This window comes from Bubalus kerabau, chromosome 12 (assembly GCF_029407905.1).
Source record: "Bubalus kerabau isolate K-KA32 ecotype Philippines breed swamp buffalo chromosome 12, PCC_UOA_SB_1v2, whole genome shotgun sequence".
Lineage (NCBI taxonomy): Eukaryota > Metazoa > Chordata > Mammalia > Artiodactyla > Bovidae > Bubalus > Bubalus kerabau.
Genome location: NC_073635.1, coordinates 14,045,847 through 14,061,719, shown reverse-complemented (window position 1 = coordinate 14,061,719; position 15,873 = coordinate 14,045,847). Strand labels below are relative to the sequence as shown.

The following is a 15,873-nucleotide window of genomic DNA, read 5'->3' as shown; positions in this document are numbered from 1 at the left end:
AAAAAAGGTTCATCAAAGCCCGGCCATAGAAGGCCAGGAGAGGCATTCTCCTTCTCTGCCGCCCTCACGCCCTTTTTCCACCAGGAAGTACCAAGTCCTAGGGCCAAGGGACCAGCAGGAGAGGCCAGCTACAGTGGGTGGCCAGTCCCAAAGCCTCTCTGTCCCCAAGTCCGAAACTCTCCTCCCCCAGGCTAATGGAAATAACGTGGAAAAGGTCCAGAAAACTAAAAAGCTAAAACAAACTTTAGCTCATAAATGATTCTGATATTTTTGTAGCCAAGGATTAATAAGATAAACTGGCATATTTAGTAGGGTTGAGCTGTGGGGCTAATAAAACGGTCTCTGTGAGATTGTATCTCGAAACTGAGGTGTCCAGGTGGGGTTGTTAGCAGTAAAATCCTTAACCTTAGCTTTATATTTTAAACACGGGCAGATTGCGGTTAAAATAAAATACACAATTTTACTGGTATACAGGAAGCAAGAAAGAGACATTGGTCTGTATAAAGCTCCAGACATATTTGATTTTCAACTAAGGTGCTTTGGGGGATACACATAAAAAAGCTTTCAAATAAAACTGAAATATGTTTTGAGCAATAGTCCAGGGTGGCAGAACCCTTAGTTGTATCAAGATGGCCTTACTCTTGCAGACCAGTTTAAATATTAAAACAGGCCATTTCATTGAATTAGGGAAGAATTCAGGGTCCTGGGACTATCAGCAAAATGTTTAGCCAAAAAGAGCAATAAAAACCTTTAGAAAGTTTCCAGAGTATCCATATGTGAATCAATATATAAAATAAGTTCGCTAGGTTTCTGAACTCAAGGAAGAAAGAGGGGGAAGGGGATGGAGGGGGAAAAAAAAATCAGTGAATCAACATTTGAAAGAAAATGAAAGTCAGATGTTATAGAATGAATGTGTGTTCCCCCAAAATTCATAAGTTTACATCCTTAGCCCCCAGTGTGATATATCAGGAGGTGGGGCCTTTGGGAGTGATCAGGTCATGAGGGTGGAACCCACATGAATCAGTGCTCCCATAAAAGAGACCCTGGAGGGCCCCCTTGCCTTCTTCCACCACGCCGGGTTATAACGAGAAGGCCACAGTCTATGGACGAGGAAGTGAGTTCTCACCGAACACCAAATCTGCCAGCATCTTGATCTCAGACCTGCTAGCCTCCAGAACAGTAAGAAATAAGTATTTGTTTTTTAAACACCCAGTCTAGGGATTTCCCCGGTGATCCAGTGGTTAAGAACCTGCCTGCCAATGCAGGGGACACGCTTTTGGTCCCTGGTCCAGGAAGATTCCATATGCTGCAGGGCAGCTGACACTGTGCTCCACAGCAGCCGAAGCCTGAGCACCCTAGAGCCTGCGCTCCATGTAAGAGAAGCCACCACAGTGGAAAGGAGCCCCTGCTCACCACAACCAGAGAGAGCCCGTGCGCGGCAACAAAGACACGGCACAGCCAAAAATTCATTTGTAAAAAGCACCCAGTCTGTATTTTTGTTACAGCAGCCCAAATGGAATAGGACTGCTATTCCAAATGGAATCAGATATGGGAAATCAGCTAACGATTAATTCAAGAATGTAAAATAAAACACCCCATATGGAAAAGCTGTGTAATCAGTCAAGAAACCAAACTGCCCCTCTTCAGCCTTCCTTTGAAGATAAGATCCATCTACACATGACCTGCTCTATAAAAAAACGGGAGTGGAGGGGTGGAAATTGGCTCTTATGAAAGCTAATTAGAAAGTTCAAGAAGAGAATTCCCTTAATACTACTTAGATGCTTTTAAACCAAAATTTTTAGTTAATAGAATCCAATTGGATAGAATCTTGTCATAATGAAAAAGACTTCTTTAAAAAATCCATTCTACTTTTTGTAGATAAAGAAGTATTAATTCAATCAATAAAACTGAAGACGATCAGGGCTGCAAGGGCTAAAACCACTGTCAACTACGCTACAGCCACAGAGCCAACTGCTCCCCGGAGCGGCGCAGACGCTCTGTCTCACCTTGCCAGGAGCCTCCCCTATGGCTTCCTCCAAGCTCTTGTCTTCTTAGTGTGAAATACAGGAACTAAATTGTTTAAAAATACAAAGAATCTCTAGCTCGCTAAAGACTTTGTGTTATCAGCCACAAGAAAGAACAAAATTTTGCCATTTGTAACAACACAGATGGACCTGGAGGTATTTATGCTTAATGAAATAAGTCAAATAGAGAAAGACAAATACTGCACGTTATCACTTATACGTGTAATCTGAAAAACAAAGTAAATGAATATAACAAAACAGAAACAGACTCATCGATTCAGAGAACAAATTAGTGGTCACCAGTGGGGAGAGGAAGGAGGGAGGAACAATACGAGGAGGAGATTAAGAGGTGCAAACTACTATGATACAAGGATATATCACACACCGCAGGAAACACAGTCAATACTTATAATAACTTTAGCATATAATCTATAAAAATACTCAATCCCTATGGTGTACACCTCAAACTAGTATAATATCATAAATCAACTGTACTTTAATTGAAAAAAAGATGGTATTTTAATCCTTTAGAACTGGATTCACACAATCCATTGGATTAAGGTGAGCCATGGGCTTACTTTATGACTCTTTTTCTAGATTATAAAATAGTACATATTCAATATAAAAAGGTTTTGAAAACACAAAAACTACAAAGAAGAAAGTAAAATAAAAAACCCTATAAAACAGTACATATTCAATATAAAAAGGTTTTTAAAACACAAAAACTACAAAGAAGAAAATAAAATAAAAAACAACCCTTGGGATGTAATGTACAACCCGAAAACTACTGTTAACACTGCTTTATAGTATATCTGAAAGTTGTTCAAGTAGATCCTTTTTCTGTAAAGGGCCGGGTGTATTATTATTATTTTAGTCTTGGCAGGCCTGTGGTCTCTGTGCAGCTCTATCTGGCATTGTAGAGTGAAAGCAGCCATAGACAATAAATGACTGGGTGTGGCTGTGTGTCAATAAAACTTTATTGACAAAAACAGACTCAAGGTTAGATGTGGCCCAAGTCTGTAACTGACCAGCCTGAACAAGATGAGCCCAGAGAAGCTATGTGTATGAGAAAGAGAAGGAGGGACACAGAGATAGAGGGAACACAACCAACAAAAATTGAGAATGAAAAAAGTAACACCTTACAGATCCTATATTGGAAACATCATAAGAGCTTACTATGAACAATTTTAAGCCAATTAATTTAAATTTTTAGATGGAATGTACCCTAGGGAAGGCTCAACTTACCCAAATCAAATAGAAACTCTAAATAGTTCTAATCTATTAAAGGAACAAACCCATAATCTAAAGCCTTGGCATCAATGAAAATCTGAAATCCAGAAGAAATCACCACTTTCATCAAATATTTAAGAACTAAAAACTTTTGCTTGCCATCTGCCTCTATAAGGATGAAGTCATTAGCCAATGACCTTCAACACACTCTGAAGAGAGTCTAGGGTAGAGATCAGGAATGAGGCACTCTGTGCTTAGGAAAAACTGGCAGAACAGGCCTTCAGATAGATATTTTTCAGGAAAAGATTTTATGAACCGGAAGTGAGTTCTCACCAGACACCAAATCTGCTGGCATTTTGATCTTGGACTTTCCAGCCTCCAGAACAGTGAGACATAAATATTTGTTTAAAATACCCAGTCTACAGTATTGTCTGTTATAGCACCCAAATGGAATAAGACATTGATTTAAGAAATCAGTTAAAGACGAATTCATGAATGTGAAGTAAAACATCCCATATGGGAGAGGAGGGGACAAGACGGAGTAGAAGAACATGAGCTCACCTCTTACAAAAACACCAAAATCACAACTCATGAATAACAATCCACATAAAAATGCTGGAACCCACCCCCAAAACTAGCCTCCATCCAAAAACAAAGCAGCAGCCACGACACGACAGTAGACTGCCGCAACTGCTTATAAAATCAAATCCCGTGCCCACAAGGTCAATGACCCACAAACTGCAAAATGTATCACAGAAGTGTTCCCACAGATGCAAAAGTTCTGAGTGCCGGGACAGCATCCCCAGCCTCGAGGATGGCAACAGGGGTAGAAGCCCCCAGAGAACCTAGCTTTGAAGCCCAGCGGGCTTTGATTGCGGGAATTCCACAGGACTTGCGGAAACAGAAACTCCACTCTTGGAATGTGCACACAAGCTCTCATGCATATCAGGACCCAGGGGGAAAAAAGCAATGATCTCATAAGAACCTGGGTCAGCCCCACCTGTTGGTACTGAGCATCTACTATGGAGGCGGGGTTAGCTGTGGCTCATCGCTGGGACAGACACTGAAGTAGCAGTTTTGGGGAGAAGTCACTGGTGTGAGCCCTCCTGGGGTCCACCATTCTCTCACCAAGACGGGGCCCCATCCAACAGCCTGTGGGCTCCAATGCTGGGATGCCTCAGGCCAGCCAACCAACAGGACAGGAATACAGCTGCACCTATCAACATACAGGTGGCATGAAGTCTTCCTGAGTACACAGTCACCCACTCAACACACCCCCTGAAATGGCCTTGCCCACCAGAGACACAAGACCCCGCTCTACCACCAGTGGGCAAGAACCAGTCCCTCCCCCCAGAAAGCCTGCCCAAGCCTCTTAGCCTCATCCACCAGGGGGGCAGACAACAGAAGCAAGAAGAACTACAGCCCTGCCACCTGCAGAATGGAAATAACAATTACAGAAAGTTAGACAGAATGAGATGGTAGAGGAATATGTCCCAGATGAAGGGGATAGAACCCCAGGAGAAGAACAAAGTGAAGTGGAGACTGGTGGTCTACCTGAAAAAAATTCAAAATAATGATTGTCAAGATGATCCATGATCTCAGAAAAAGAATGGAGGCACAGATTGAGAAGATACAAGAAATGTTTAACACAGACCTAGAAGAACTAAATAACAAAAGCTGAACAGTACAGTAACTGCAATATGAAAAATACACTGCTGCTGCTAAGTCACTTCAGTCGTGTCCAACTCTGTGTGACCCCATAGACGACAGCCCACCAGGCTCTGCCGTTCCTGGGATTCTCCAGGCAAGAACACTGGAGTGGGTTGCCATTTCCTTCTCCAATGCATGAAAGTGAAAAGTGAAAGTGAAGTCGCTCAGTCGTGTCCGACTCTTAGCGACACCATGGACTGCAGCCTACCAGCCTCCTCCGTCCATGGGATTTTCCAGGCAGGAGTACTGGAGTGGGGTGCCAGTGCCTTCTCCGGAAAAATACACTAGAAGGAATCAACTGAAAAAGTGAGGCAGACGAACAAATAATTGAGCTGAAAAACAGAATGGTGGAAATCAGTCACAGAACAAAATAAAGAAAAGAGAGTGAAAGAAATGCCCCTGCTGCTGCTAAGTCGCTTCAGTTGTGTCCGACTCTGTGCGACCCCACAGATGGCAGCCCACCAGGCTCCGCCGTCCCTGGGATTCTCCAGGCAAGAACACTGGAGTGGGTTGCCATTTCCATGAAAGAAATGAAGACAGTCTAAAAGATGTCTGGGACAACATTAAACACACCAACATTCACATTATAGGGGTCCCAGAAGCAGAAGTGAGAGAGAAAGGACCCAAGAAAATATTTGAAAAAGATAATAGCTGTAAACTTCCTTAACATGCAAAAGGAAACAGTCACTCAAGTCCAGGAAGCACAGAGAGTCCCAGGCAGGACAAGCCCAAGACACATGGTAACCATACAAATTAAAGACAAAGAAGTATTAAAAGCATAAGAGAAAAGCAAAAAATAATATACAAGCAAAGTCCCATAAGGTTATGAGCTGATTTCTCAGCAGAAACTCCGCGGGCCAGACAGAAGTGACATGATATATTTAAAGTTATGAAAGGGAAGAAGCTACAACCAAGAATACTCTACCCAACAAGGCTCTCATTCAGACTTGACGGAGAAATTAAAAGCTTTCAGTTCAGTTCAGTCGCTCAGTCGTGTCTGACTCTTTGAGACCCCATGAATCGCAGCACACCAGGCCTTGCTGTCCATCACCAACTCCCGGAGTTCACTGAGACTCACGTCCATCGAATCAGTGATGCCATCCAGCCATCTCATCCTCTGTCATCCCCTTCTCCTCCTGCCCCCAATCCCTCCCAGCATCAGGGTCTTTTCCAATGAGTCTTTGCATCAGGTGGCCAAAGTATTGGAGTTTCAGCTTCAGCATCAGTCCTTCCAATGAACACCCAGGACTGATCTCCTTTAGGAAGGACTGGTTTGGTTGGACCTCCTTGTAGTCCAAGGGACTCTCAAGAGTCTTCTCCAACGCCACAGTTCAAAAGCATCAATTCTCCAGCACTCAGCTTTCTTCACAGTCCAACTCTCACATCCATACATGACCACTGGAAAAACCACAGACAGACAAGAAAAAGCTAAGAGAATTTAGCACCACCAGACAAGCTTTGCAACAAATGCTAAAGAAACTTTTCTAGGTGCAAAAGAAAAGGCCAGGACTATAAACAAGGAAATTACAAATGGAAAAGCTCACTGGTAAAGGCAAACAGTAAAGGTAGGAAATCATACACACAGAACTAAGATATCTAAACTAGGAATCATGAGAAAATACTACAAATGCAAGACATTGTAAATGCCTTTGAAGTTAAAAGGCCAGAAAGGTAAAACAATTCTACTTACATATAGACTGCTATACCAAAACACATGGTAACCACAAACAACAAAAAAATCTATAATCTATGTACAGACAAAAAAGAAAAAGGAATCCAAACACAACACTAAAGATAGTCATCAAATCACAAAAGAACAAGAGAGGAAGGGAAGAAAAGAAGACCTACAAAAATAAATGCAAAACAATTAACAAAATGGCAGTTAAGAATATACATATTGGTAATTGCCTTAAATGTAAGCAGATTAAATGCCCCAACCAAAAGACGCAGACTGGGTGGAAGGATACAAAATCAAGACCTGTGGAGACTTCCCTGGTGGTCCAGTGGCTAAGACTCCATGCTCCCAATGCAAGGGGGCTGGGTTCAATCCCTGGTCAAGGACCTAGAGTTTGTATGCTACAACTAAAAATCCCACATATTTCAACTAAAGATCCTGCATGCTGCAACTAAGACCCGACACAACCAAATAAAATTTAAAATATATTTTTTAAAAAAGACCCTTATATATGCTGTCTATAAGAGACCCACTTCAGATATAGCAACACATACAGACTGAAAGTGGGGGGACATAAAAAGGTACTCCATGCAAGTGGAAATCAAAGGAAAGCCAGTGTATCAATACTCATGGAAGACAAAGTTTAAAACAAAAGGCTGTTAAGAGACAGGGGATACTACATAATGATCAACGGATCAAGCGAAGAAGAAGACGAATACACATTCTTCTCAAGCACACAAGAAACGTTCTCTAGGACTGACCACATGCTGGGCCACAAAGTGAGCCTCAGTAAATTTAAGAAAATTAAAATATCAAGCATATTTTCCAACTACAACACTATGAAATTTGAAATCCACTATTAGAACTGCAGAAAACACAAACATATGGATGCTAAACAACAGGCTACTGAACAACCAATGAATCGCTGAAGAAATCAAAGAGAAAATCAAACAGTATCTAGAGACAAAAAAAAAAAAAGGCATGAGGATCCCAAACCTACAGGACACAGCAAAAGCAGTTCTAAGAGGGAAGTTTATTGCACTATGATAGTGAAAGTGTTAGTCACTCAGTCATGTCTGACTCTTTGCAACCCATGGACTGGGGCCCACCAGACTCCTCTCTGTCCATAGAATTCTCCAGGCAAGAATACTGGAGTGGGCTGCCATGCCCTCCTCCAGGAGATCCTCCTGACCCAAGGATTGAACCCAGGTCTCCTGCATTGCAGGTAGATTCATTACCATCTGAGCCACCAGAGAAGCCCCATACAATATTACCTCAGGAAACAGAAATCTCAAATAAAAAGCCTAACCTTATACCTAAAGCAACTAGAGAAGGAGGGAAAACCAAAACCCAAAATTAGCAAAAGGAAAGAAATCATAAGGATCAGTACAGAATAAATAAACTAGAGACTACAAAAGCAATAGAAAAGGTCAATTAAACTAAAAGCTGTTTCTCTGAGAAGATAAACATAATTAATAAAACTTTAGCCAGACTCATCAAGAAAAAGAGAGAGAGGGTGCAGGTCAATAAAATCAAATAAAAAAGAAATTACAACCTTCACCAAAGAAATAAAAAGGATAAGAGACTACTATGAGTAACTATGGAGAAGGCAATGGCACCCCACTCCAGTACTCTTGCCTGGAAAATCCCATGGATGGAGGAGCCTGGTAGGCTGCAGTCCATGGGGTCGCTAAGAGTCGGACACGACTGAGCGACTTCACTTTCTCTTTTCACTTTCATGCATTGGAGAAGGAAATGGCAACCCACTCCAGTGTTCTTGCCTGGAGAATCCCAGGGATGGGGAAGCCTGGTGGGCTGCCGTCTATGGGGTCACACAGAGTCGGACACGACTGAAGTGACTTAGCATAGCATAGCATAGCATATGAGTAACTAAATACCAATAAAATACACAAGCTAGAAGAAATGAACAAATTCTTAGAAATGTACAATCACCCAAGGCTGAACCAGGAAGAAACTGAAAATATGAACCGACCAATTACTATTACTGAAATTGAATCAGTAACTTAAAAACTCTCAACAAACAAAAGTCCAAAAGCAGACAGCTTCACAGACAAATTATACCAAACATTTAGAGAAGGAACATTTAGTATCCTTCTGAAATTATTCCAAAGACTTGCAAAAGAAGAAACACTCCTGAACTCATTCTATGAGACCACCATTACCTTGATACCAAAATCAGGCCAGTATCACTAAGGAACATATACACAAAAACCCTCAACAAAATACTAGCAAACAGAACCCAACAATACATTACAAGGACCACATACGATGACAAAATGGAATTTATCCCAGGGATGCAAAGATTATTCAATATCCATAAACCAATCAGTGTTGGATATACCACATAAACAAACTGAAGAATAAAAATCATGTCATCATCTCAAAAAATACAGAAAAAGCTTTTGAAAAAATTCAACACTCACTTATAATAAAAACGCTCCAGAAAGAGGGCTTAGAGAGAACATTCCTCCACATAATATTGCCCATATATGACAATCCTACAGCTAACATCGTACTCAATAGTGAAAAGCTGAATGCATTTCCTCTAAGTTCAGGAGCAAGACAAGGATGTCCACTCTCACCACTTCTATTCAAAATAGTTCTGGAAGTCCTAGTCATGGCAATCAGAGAAGAAAAAGATATAAAAGGAATCCAAATTGGAAAATAAGAAGTGAAACTGTCAATATCTTCGGATAATGTAATACTACACATAGAAAATCCTAAAGATGCTACTAGAAAACTACTAGATATCATCCATAAATTGGTAAAGTCAGAATACAAAATTAATGCACAGGAATCTGTTGCATTTCTATATACTAACAATAAAAGATCAGAAAGAGAAATTAGGGAAACAATCCCACTTACCATCACATTAAAAAGAATGAAATACCTTGGAATAAACCTACCTACAGAGGCAAAAGACCTGTACTCTGAAAACTATAAGACACTGATGAAAGAAATTGAAGACATGCAAACAGATGGAAAGATATACTGTGTTCTTGGATCAGAAGAATCAATATTGTCAAAATGACTACACTCCCCAAGGCAATCTATAGATTCAATGCAATCCCTACCAAATTACCAATGGCATTTTTCACAGAACTAGAACAAAACAATTTAAATATATATGGAGACACAAAAGACCCCAAACAGCCAATACAACCTTGAGAAAGAAAAAAATGGAGCTGGAAGCATTAGGCTCCCTGACTTCAAACTGTCCTACAATCCTATAGTCATCAAAACAGCATGATAGTAACACAAAAACAGAAATATAAATCAGTGGAGCATGATAGAAGCCCAGAAGAAACCCATACGCCTATGGTCAATTAGGGGAAGCAAGATTATACAATGAAGAAAAGTCAGTCTCTTCGATAAGTGGTGCTGGAAAACCTAGACAGCTACAAGTAAAATAAAGAAATTAGAGCATTCTTTAACACCACACACAAAAATAAACTCAAAATGAATTAAAGAGCTGAATGTAAGACCTGATACTATAAAATTCTTAAAAGAAAACACAGGCAGAACATTCCTGGACGTAAGCTGCAGCCATATGCTTTTCAATACATCTCTTAGACTAATGAAAAAACAAAAGCAAACAAATGGGACCTAACTGAACCCAAAAGTTTTTGCACAGCAATGGAAACCATAAACAAAACAAAACAAAAACCACCCACAGAATGGGCAAAAATATCTGCAAACGACGGGACTGATAGGGATTAATCTCCAAAATCTAGTAACAGCTCATGCAGCTCAATACAAAAAAAAAAAAATTAAAAAATGGGCAGAGGACAGAAAGCTTAAACAGACATTTCTCCAAAGAAGACATACAGATGGCCAAGCAGCACATGAAAAGATGCTCTACACCATCAATTATTAGAAAAATGCAATTCAAAACTGTAATGAGGTTAACACCTCACACTGGTCAGAATGGCCACCATCGAAAAATCTACAGACAATAAATGTTGGAGAGGGTGTGGAGAGAGGGAACCCTCCTACACTATTGGTGGGAATGTAAACTGGTACAGCCACTGTGGAGAACAGTATGAAGGCTCCTTAAAAAACTAAAAATAGAGCTACCATATGGCCTTGCAATCCCACTCCTGGGCATATATCCAGAGAAAAACATGGTCCGAAAGAACAAATGCACCCTAGTGTTCATTGAAGTGCAGTTTACGATAGCCAAGACATTGAAGCAACCTAAATGGCCATCAACAGAGGAATGCATTAAGAAGAGCTGGCACACATATACAATAAAATATTAATCAGCCATTAAAAAGAATGAAATAATGCCGTTTGCAGCAACATGGATGGACCTAGAGATTGTCATCCTTAGCGAGACATAAATCAAAGAAAGACAAATATTCCTATGCTACCATTTATATGTCGTATCTAAAAACACTGATATAAATCAACTTATTTATAAAACAAAAACAGACTCACAGACTCAAGAGAATGAACTTACAGTTCTAAGGGAGGAAGGGGGAGGGAGGGATCGTTAGGGAGTCTGGATGTGACGTGTACACACTGCTATATTTAAAATGGGTAATGAACTAGGACCTACTATAGAGCACAGGGAACTCCGCTCAGTATTGCATAACAACCTAAATGGGAAAAGAATTAGAACAAGAATAGATACATGTATGCGTGAGTGCTAAGTCACTTCAGTCATATCTGCCTCTGTGATCCCATGGACCCCAGAATCCTGTCCATGGGATTCTTCAGGCAAGAACGCTGGAGTGGACTGCCATGCCCTCCTCCACGGGCTCTTCCCAGCCCAGAGACTGAACCCGCGTCTGTCCACCTGCATTGTCAGGCAGGTTCTTTCCCACTAGTGCCATCTGGGAAGCCCTAGATACACGTATAGTGTGTTAGTCGCTCAGTCCTGTCTGACTCTGCAACCCCATGGACTACAGCCCGCCAGGCTCCTCTGTCCATGGAATTCTCCAGGCAAGAATACTGGAGTGGGTAGTCCTTCCCTTCTCCAGAGGATCTTCCCAACCCATGAATCAAACACAGGTCTCCTGCATTGCAGGTGAATCCTTTACTGTCTGAGCCACCTGGGAAGCGCCCAGATAAAGGAATATGTATAACTAAATCACTTTGCTGTATACCTGAGACTAATTAATCACCTGAAACTAATTAAACAATCAACATTGCTAATCACCATATATCCCAATATATCGCAATACTAGTTAGAAGGACCATCATCAAAAAAATCTACAAACAATAAATGCTGGAAAGGGAATGGAGAAAAGGGAAGAACCGTCCTATTTTGTTGGTGGGAATGTAAATTGGTACATGGAAAACAGTATGGAGGTCCTTGGAAAACTAAAAGTGGAGCTGGAGAAGGAAACAGCAACCCACTCCAGTATCATTGCCTGGAAAATCTCATGGACAGAGGAACCTGGTGAGCTGCAGTCCATGGGGTCGCAAAGAGTCGGGCACAACTGAGCGACTAACACTTACTTACCATATGACACAGCAATCCCACTCCTGGGCATGTATCCAGAGAAAGCCATGGTTTAAAAGTATATGTGCATGCCGATGTTCACTGTAGCACTGTAGTTTACAGAAGCCAAGACGTGGAAGCAACATAAATATCCATCCACAGAGAAAAGAATGAAGAAGACATAGTACATATGGAATGAGTACTATGGCATGGGATGTTATTATGGAATACTACTCAAACATTAAAAATAATGAAATAATATCTGTGCAGCAACATGGATGACCTGGAGATTACCATAGTAAGTGAAATAAGTCAGATAGAGAAAGACAAATATCATATGATATCACTTAAATGAGAACTCTTAAAAGAAAAATTATACAAAAGCTAAAGAACTAAGATCCACTTAACTGATTTTTTCTGTGATCTAACAGAAGCCCAGTCTTGTCTGTGGCAGCATGGGCCCAGGTGAAAATGATCAACTCTCCAAATACTCCTGTTTCTGAGTCAACACAGTTCTGACAAATGAGATGTAAGAAGTCTACTGAATACGACTTGAGAGAAGTATTTTGTGTAAGTTTGTGATAAAAAAGATTAAGAACTTGAAAAAATATCCCATATGGAAAAGTTGCATTTTTATGGTGAACTTATTTTATAAGTCCAGTTTCTCGCATCTTCTCATACCTAGAAAAGCACTAAAATCATTAGGGAGACATCTACTTCTTGCGACCAGCAGCAACCTTCTGCCAAAATGTATTCTTGTTTGCACTTATCCCTTAAAACGTCATACATACTGACCTTCCCCTTAGCTCTTCTGCGCAGGTTCTCAGAACTATCTTGAGAGGCTGTCTCCCAGGCTGCAATCCTCATTTTCCCAAATAAAACTTAACTCACAACTCTCACAGTGTGCGCTTTTTCTCAGTCGACATATTTTAAGGAATAAATTACATCTGCCTGATAAACTTTGCAGACTGTTAAAAGAGGGACTACTTCCCAGCTCATTCAATGAGGAAGGCATAACACTGAAACTAAAGCTCGCCAAGGACATACCAACAAAAGAAAATTAGAGGTCCGTCTCTCACATTACATGCAAAAACCTGATGCAAAATTTTAGCAAACCAAATTCACCAATATACAGAAAAGAAAACACACCATGGCCAAATTGTGTCTAAGAAAGAAAACACACACACACACAAGTGTGTTTAAACATTCAAAAAGCAATGTATTGACAACTTCCAGAACAAGCTGCCATGGCTGTTGGGGGTAGGGACTCACCTTGCAGACCTAAGTACCACGACGGGCTGAATTTCGTAAAGCAGAAGCTTGTGGAGGCTCTCCAGGCTGAGCAGGAGCTGCAGCTCCAGCCCCCGGGGCCAGGCGGAGCAGGAGCTGGAGTCACAGCAAGACTAGGAAAACCTGCCTGCTGCCTTTCGAGTGACCCAAAGTCTCCAAATTGAGATTCTGCAGGAGGCCAGCTGCTAGTGCGCCTGCGCTGAATGTATGCGGACAGCTGGGTCCCGGACCGCCCCTGCGTCCTGAGCTGCGATGGACGCAGCTGCTCACAGTAGCCTCAAGACAACTTCTGGCCTGGACCACCCTGGTTAAAGGGACTGCCGCTTCTTTGGACACAAGCAACCTGGCTGACAAGGGTGGCACCGCGAGGCCAGGCTTCATCTGTGGTCGCCTCGCCTCTGCCTGGAGTGCGTGCCCTAAGCCCAGGCCCTTCAGCCAAGGGCTCAGATAAAGCGTTCACCCGCTACCTGGTTAATGACGCATCTTGTTTGCCCCTTGCCCTTTTGTGTCGGCCAGTGCCTTTGCTTCCAGGCCCATATCCCAGGTTTCCATGAGAACGGCGGGTCTCCCCATCCATGCATCTTCCCCCTAGGGCTTCCAAGGGAGGCAGTGACCACCTGTGTGAATGGCGGGACACTCGGTGTCTGGGCTTGTCACCACGACCCGGGTGCTGGGCTGCCTGCAGACGCTGATGTGCTGAGAATCACTGCTGTCTGGGCCTCTCACAGTGGTGGCCTGCTGCTCTGGGACGCCTTCGCAGGCATTTGGGCAGAACTCAGCAGTGGAACAGCAGGGTCTGCTGTGATTAATCTGCAGAACTATCAAACAAGCTTTCTGTGGCTTGGAAAGGACTGGAAGGTACCGTGCCCCGCAGTTGGTGAGCTCAGAGGGGCAGCGCACCTGCGTCTGAACTTCACATCTCAAACTATCTCTTTTTGCCTCTTGCTCTGCACATCCCTTTAAAGCATTTGGAATCAAGTGGTGCATGCCTGTTGTTTCAGTCGTCTCTCTCTGCGACCCCATGGATGATAACCCACCAGGCTCCTCTGTCCACAGGATTATCCTGGCAAAAATACTGAAGTGGGTTGCCATTTCCTTCCTCCAGTGGGATCTTCCCAACCCAGGGATCAAACCCGTGTCTCTGGTGTCCCCTGCTTTGGCAAGCAGGTTCTCTACCACTAGGTGCCACCTGGGAAGCCCTTAGATTCAGGAGATGCAGAAAAGCTGGGAATTCCTATAATGAATCCAGGAAGGGATTCGCATGAAATTTCCCAGCACGCATAGGAAATGGCCCCTCTCTCTCCATTTATGTGATATGAAAACTGGGCAGTGACTCCCAGAAATCCATGAAATATCCAAAATTGTTAAGAACAACCCAAGAGTTAGGTTCTTTGACAGTTCAGGATGTTTTGAGTGGCCTCATGGAATGGGCAGACAAGACAGATTAACATCCTGCCATACTGAGCGGCCTGGTATGGTCTCTCCCGAGAAAGATGTGGATTGTTATATTGCCTCAAATATAGATTTATTTGCATTTTTTTCCTGTAATGTAAAGAAGAGCTTGGGATTCTGAAATATCTACAAAATAACTTTTTTAAAAATGTTTTTGGATTGCAATTTATTGGATTACTGTTACTTACCAAACAGTTATCATACTGCTTCTGAGTCTCTGCTGGAGAGTATCTTCAGCTTGTGATTTGTAACATAAATAAAAAGTTGTTTTGTTTTTAAACACTCACCCTGCTTTTTCTCCAACCTACTCCAATTAAAATAAAAAACTAAACAATTTTGTGCCTTGAATTGAAGTGTAGTAAAATTAGTCATACCAAATAAATCATAGGTCATATACTGGGGTGGCCAAAAAGTTCTTTTGGGTTTTTCTGTAACATCTTATTGAAAAATCCAAATGAGCTTTTTGCCCAACCCAATACTTAAGGACAGTTTATTGTTTATAATACACTCTTGGGTCTGATTTCATATTATAGAATATGTTCTATAGAATATATTCTTTAATATGTAAATTGTTTTAATTATCTAGGAAGTGGTCGTTCCATGAAATAGTTTAAATTTATGTCAGTGAAATCTTTACAGTTTAACAAGATACATAAAACATCTTTATAGCTGAAAAATTGCTGACAAATGGCTTTACAAATTTTCTTAACTTTAGGGTCTGTCGTGGTCTGTGCATGGATTGGAAAACAATTTCCAGATATTTCAGGCAGAATGAGAAGAGAATAGTTCATTAGAGTGGGAGACGCTGTTAGAACAGCGGGCTGGCTCAAGGGGACAGCTGACCCCTTTCGGAGGCTAGTGGCCAATTTTTATAGCCTCAAGACAAAGAAAATGCCAGCTGGAAGAGGGGCATGAGGTGATTGTTTAGGATGCTATGGCTGGCTAATAGGGTCTGTATTATGGGGTCAGGGAACTGGCCAGTTAAGATCAGGAGGTTCATGGCAGCAGTTGCTATGGAGCTT

General features: G+C 41.7%; 1 long non-coding RNA gene across 1 annotated transcript in view; it reads right to left on the bottom strand.

Moving 5' to 3' along the window:
* The window catches only part of LOC129624306 (uncharacterized), a 58,361-nt gene extending 44,353 nt beyond the window's left edge, over positions 1 to 14,008 (bottom strand). The window contains exon 1 of the long non-coding RNA XR_008700873.1: positions 13,382 to 14,008. This is a non-coding gene — a long non-coding RNA (uncharacterized LOC129624306). The remainder of the gene's footprint in view (positions 1 to 13,381) is intronic.
* Between the last annotated feature and the right edge of the window lie 1,865 nt (positions 14,009 to 15,873).